The sequence below is a fragment of the Rhinolophus ferrumequinum genome, chromosome 13 (genome assembly GCF_004115265.2).
Source record: "Rhinolophus ferrumequinum isolate MPI-CBG mRhiFer1 chromosome 13, mRhiFer1_v1.p, whole genome shotgun sequence".
Lineage (NCBI taxonomy): Eukaryota > Metazoa > Chordata > Mammalia > Chiroptera > Rhinolophidae > Rhinolophus > Rhinolophus ferrumequinum.
Window position 1 is genome coordinate 27099971 of NC_046296.1, and position 6413 is coordinate 27106383.

At 41.2% G+C, this 6413-nt stretch overlaps 1 pseudogene; it reads right to left on the reverse strand.

The window, feature by feature from the left end:
- Positions 1–430: 430 nt before the first annotated feature.
- Positions 431–907, reverse strand: LOC117032789 (40S ribosomal protein S18-like; annotated as a pseudogene).
- Between the last annotated feature and the right edge of the window lie 5506 nt (positions 908–6413).

Below are 6413 nucleotides of genomic sequence, written 5' to 3' on the forward strand. Positions count from 1 at the left end.
TTTCATTGCTAAAAGCCTCATGTTTATATATGTTGCCCACCTTTCCACTAGATCTTTGAAAATCTTAATCTTAATTTATTTTACTGTAGGTACTGATAGTTCCATCATCTAGGCCATAACTGAGTCCTGTTCTTTTGATTGTTTATCTCTTGACAATGGATCTCCTTTTCTTTCGTCTTTTTTTTTAATGTCTTCTAATTTTTGATTGAATGCAGAAGATCATGTGTAGAACAATAAGTAAGTATAACTTACTCCCAGAAATAGGTACATCTTTTCTTCTGTCAAGCCATTATTGGGGGGAGGCCAGAAGTGAGGTAAAAATCAATCTGGTCAGAGTGTTCTGTGTAGAGGTCTTGCTGTTGCTATTCGTTTTTTCATTTTTTATTTTTTAAGGTGTATAAACTATTTATTACAGACAAGACCTACAGATTTATTTCTCCTTGGACATACCCACATTGCAGCCTTGGTGGTTGGTGGTCTTGGTGTGCTGGATCAAACACAAAGTCCCCAGAAAAGGCACATCCCTCTGTGGGCCCAACTTTTCTTCAGTTGCTCCAGGTCTTCATGGAGTTTGTTGTCCAGACGACTGACCAGGACTTGCCTATATTTTCCACCCTTCACATCTTTCTGTTTGTTCAAGAACCAGTCTGGGATCTTGTACTGGCGTGGATTCTGCATAATGGTGATCACACGTTCCACCTCATACTCACTTGGTGAGGGCGATGTCTGCTTTCCTCAACACCACATGAGCATATCTTTGCCCCACACCCTTAATTGCAGTGATGACAAAGGCTATTTTCTGCCGCCCATCAATATTGGTGTTGAATACTCACAAAATGTTCTGGAACTTCTCAGGAATCACTACAGACACGGCAGCAGCCCCAGGGCTGGAGTGTAGGCCTCCCATGGAAAAGAGCTTGCTATTGCTATTGTTTCTTCAGTGCACCACAGGTTTTGATTCGTTCAGTGGTAAGCTGCTATTATTTTGTGCTTAGTGTGGGAGCTGAGGTGCTGGAGGTGTTAAAATGCTTTCTCAGTGTTCCTAAGCTTTGATCACCTGCTCGATAGAGGTGGGGGGGGGTCTCTCTCCAAGCTCTCGCCTTTTGCCCCAATGTAAACTACTGTTGTTCTTTTACTCAGTGTTAGGCTCATGGTGGAGTCTGAGGGCATTCTTGGTTCCTCTGGTCCAGCCTCAGTCTTAGAGCCTGTGAGCCTGAGCCTTGGGAGTGAGGCCTTCTCAGAGTTTCTTCCCCCATCCCCATGGCAGTCAAACTCTGCCTTTTATCTGCGCAGGTGAAGGGGTCTAGGCCTCCCAAAGATGTGCTATTTTGTATGTGAATTATCCTGAGCTACAGGCAATCAAGACCCTGTGAGCTCACAAGAAACTTTTACATCTTTCTTAAAGAATTTAAATTAGGGTCCTTGCCCATAATAAGATAATAAGAGTTATCACCAGAAATAACTTTCTATGACCTATCTATAGGGCAGGCCAAACTTCTAATTACTGAACATCTACACTTCTCAGTGTCCTGTGAATGCCTTTCCATCCCATCTGAAGCCTTAAGGTACCTTGCCTCATTGTTAGCTCAGAATGCCACATATACCTCATTTTAACCTTCTGTCTCTGAACCACTCATGTATATGGAGTCTCTGACTTTCTCATGTATATGTGTAAGGGTGAAACTCGGGTAGATCAATGTAATTAAACTTAGCCAGTTTACAGTTTGATTTATCCTGATATTCAGCTGTTTTCTCTTTGTTTCTCCCCTCACTGATTAACTCCGTTTGTTCTCTTTCTCAAGGCTACCCATACCTTACTAATTAACATCCTAATCTTCAGGCGCCCAGGTATCAGGACTTGTGATCTCAACTCCCCAGCAGTTTGTCATGATAACTTCCCGGCTATAGACAGAAAGATTTAACATAACATTAGACAGACCTGAGGCCTCAGAAGGCACCAGGGGACAACTTGTCAGCTGTCAGCCCTGAGGCCTGCTGCTGTCCTTTGTTCTTTCCCATTTACCTGCCTATAAAACCCCTTTATCTTTTTGGCTCGGGGAAGGTGGTTTTTTAGACTTGAGTCTGCCATCTTCCCTAGCTGCTGGCATCCCATCGAGAATAAAAGACGCTTTTTCTCCTCATCAACCTTTGTCACTCTCATGTTTTGGACTCTTCGGGCGGCAAGTGGCACTGAACCTGAGTTTGCTAACATGTGTGGTTCTCACATGTACATATGCAATCAAATTTGGTTATTTTCTCTTATTAATCTGTTTCATGTAGATTTAATTATTAGACCAGCTGAAGGAAACTTGAGGGGTAAAGTTTCTTCCCCCACACAGATTTGGATATAAAAGAGCCCCTCCCTCAAGCTTAGCAGGCCTCTGCTGTATATTGGTGCAGGATCCTCAGCCCTAGAGGTTTCCCTACTCCTGCCTCCCCCAGGGGAAGATAGATTTTACTTTGACTCCTACCCCAGAACCAACGGATCTTTGCTTATTTCCAGGAGTGTGAAAAAAAGTTTCCTACTCGTTCCCCAAAGGCAGCCAGATTCTGCTTCTATACCTTCCCCAGGAGCTCTGGGGGTTGAAAATGTTTGCTGTCCTTCTCTAGTTGCGTAAGGCTTTTATATGATGATAACAACGAAAATGTATTCTCTCATAGTTCTGGAGGCTAAAAGTCAGAAATCACAGAGGAAGCAGGGCCATACCCTCTAGGGGAGGATCCTTTCTTACTTCTTCCCAGATTTTCATGGTTGCTAGCAATCTTTGGCAGTTCTTGACTTATAGATGCATCACTCCAATCTCTAACTTCATCTTCACATGGCCTTCTCCCCTATGTGTTTGCTCAAATTTCCCTCTTTTTATAAGGACATCAGACATTGAATTAGGGCCCACCTTAATCTAATATGACCTCATCTTAACTTGATTATATCTGCAAAGACCCTATTTCCGAATAAGGTCATATACACAGATTAAGAGGCTAGGGAAACACAATTCAACTCAACCCATAACAGTGTCTTTTTGTTCAGATTGATTCTAAGCTAGCCCATCCCCAGACTAGCATCCTCAGACCTGGTTCCCTCAGGCCCTTGAAGTTATCTCTGACTTTAGTCTAGATGAACTTGTGAATCCCCTGCTGACCAATAGCAGAACCTCCCTCTGGCTCCAGCCTCTGAGGTGCTTGCCTGATGCTGTGCGGGAAGCAGAGAAGGAATAGGATTGGAAGCCTAGCCAGTAGGGAATAGATTTTCCAGAAGTGATAACTTTTCAACAGTTTTTTTTTTAAAGGTAATATGTTGACATAATGTTTTAACAGTAATATGTCAACATAATGCTTTATTAATACTGAGAGTGAAAATTTTTTTTTTCTCCTTTGAAGAAACAATATGAAATACAATATTAATAACTATGTTATATTAGTGGGGAAAAGAGGAACTTTTCAATAACTGAGCTAGAAAAACATCCATATGGGTAAAAATGAAACAGAATCCCGATCTAACACCACACACATGAATCAACTCTAAGTGGATTAAGGACAGTATCAAAGCATGTCCTCTTATGTTTATCTTGGTAGAAAAGATAGGTGACTATCTCTCCTGCACTAGAGAAAGGTTTTTCATTAATAAAAATTTTTTATTACAGTGCAAAAAAGCACCAACCAAAAAGAGGAAAGAAAGATTGATAAATGTGACCATATTAACTATATTATAAAATTATATATTCACATTCTCATGATATGACATGTATATCAGGATACACATAGAAGAATATTCTTAGCAGCTCCATACATAATAACAAAAATGAATTTTAAAAAAATTCAAAAATATCCAAAATGCCCACTGACAAGTAAATGGATAAATAAACTGGTATATTCACACAGTGGGATTATGCAGTAATGAAAACTAGGGACTACAACTGCATGCGGCATAGTTCCTACAATACAATTCTGTTATATGTGCTGAATGATATAAAAGACATATAACTAGTACCTTTCTTACAAAGTTTAAAAACAGCTAAAACATTAATTAAACATTACATTCATTAAATATAATTTAACATTAATTAAACATAATTCTGCATAGCATTAAACTACTTTTAAAATGAAAAAATTGTAAGTACAATTGTAAGTACAATGAAAGAAAATGAAAGTAAAGGGGTGGGGAAAAACATAGGTAAATGTAAGTTATTAATATTTTATATCTCGGGTTGAGAGATATTTTCACAGATGTTCACATATATATACTTTTGCAATGAATTAATAAATTATGATAAGAGAAAGCCATGTTACAAAAATGTATCAGTGGTCAAGTGACACAAAAAGAAGTTAATCAAAGGGAAGCAGAATTTTAAACGTGCTCTATTGCTCACCAGGGAGTAGTGCCAAACATCTATGATCCAGTGCTTCCCTAGACAGCTTCCATGGGATAACCTGGCTATACATCCCTTCGTCCTTGGGCCCTGCCATCTAGGAGTCCCCATAGGGGTGAGGAGCTGCAGAGGGAAGGTGTGTTTCTTTGGCCTGAGGACTGGAGCACATCTCCTGTTTGAGGGAGGATCTCCCTCTTCTTCCAGAGAGATCAGCTAAGAAGTATCTACATTGAGCACAATGGCCGAGACTGAGAGACTGAGAAGATGTTACAGCCATTGTCATTAAGGACCCCCTCCTTTTCAATTAAAGGATTAGTAATGGGCCAGCAGAGAAACAATTGCCAGGTATTTAATCATTTCCATTTGATCTTACATAAGTAAGGCTTTCCTACAACACACATGCCCACTGAGCCAGGGCAGAAGGTGACAGGAAGGAGACTCCCTGAGTATTGTGCCTACAGGGGCAGCCTTCATCTGCAGCCATAACCACATGCTGAGATTCCACGGTTGGGGGGGTGGGAGCAGAGTGGTTAAGAGACAGGAGAACAGAGAGATACTGTTATTATCTCTAAATTTTGCCTCCAAACATTAGATTTGCAAGTGACCGTAGGGTCCTATTTTCCATCACCTCATTCCACTCCCAGGTCTAATTTGCTTAATGAATGATGATGATTCTTTACAGTTTACAAAATGCTCTGTATTACATTATCACATTGGGTTTCTTGAAAAAACCCTGTGTGATGGTCGTGATTGTTACCTTTATTTTACAGATGAGGAAACTGAGGCTTGGAATGGCTCAGTGATTCATCTCAGGTGACAGGCTTAGTGGCAGAACTCAAAGACATCTTTATTTTCTTTTTTCTTTTTTTGGTGGGTTGGGGGAGGGGAGTAAGACTTCTGACTCCCTGTCCAGTGTTCTTACACCATGCTGTTTATTTTTCACTAAGGTCTTGGCAGTTCCCAGAGGGAGTGGTAGGAAAGCGTGTCATTTCCACTGAGAATAGTCACATACCCCCTGGGCTGGCACTAGGGAACTAAATGATTCTGGTCATCAATTCCAATGTGCATAGGAGGGGGATTTTCCCACATCAACATCAATTCTCCATGTCCTACAATTCAACTCAATTCTGACACTAGCAACCTGGAGATAGCGTCATATCCCACAGGTGGTTCCACAAGACTTCCCCTTCCCCCACTTCAGATGCCAGCTGCAAATCCAGGTTGTAACCTGTGCTTCTGACCAACAGGCTATAGATTAGAGGTTCCAACAACACTCCCCGTCCCCTCCCCCACCAGATTGGGTTTAATTTGCTAGAGTGGCTCACAGAACTCTGAAAAACATTTCACTTACTAGATCATCAGTTTATTATATACGAATATAACTCAGGAACAGCCAGAAGGAAGAGGTGCATAGGGCAAAGTATGGGGACAGAGAGGGCAGAGAGAGCCCTCTCCAAACATGTCCCCAAAGCTCCACATGTACACCAACCCAGAAGCTCTCTGAACCCCATAATTTTTTTTTAAATGGCTTCATTACATAGGCACAATTGATTAAATCATTGGCCATTTTGGCAATTGATTCAACCTCCACCCCCTCTTCCTTTTCTAGAAGTGTGTTTGTGTTTGGGGGGGTGGGTGGGGACTGAAATTTCCAAACTTCTAATCACCTGTTTGGTTCTCATGGCAACAAGCCCCCATCCTCAGGGCAGTCCAAAAGTCACCTTTTAACATAACAAGAGACACCTTCATGGGTCTCCTCACAGGAAATTGCAAGGGATTTAGGAGCTCTGTGCCAGAAACCCAGACTAAGATCAAATACATATTTCTTATTCTAAATCACAGCATCACAGGATCTCATGAGCCTCACCTGTAAAATGGAGATACTAGAACTTACTCCACCGAGATCTTGTGAGAATTACAGGAGACAGTCCTTGGGAAAGCACCTAGCAGGGCACCTGGCATGCAGCAAATTTTATAATATTGTATGTCAACTACATTTCAATTAAAGAAAAAGCCACCTGAATCTGAGATTTCTAACCTAAGTTC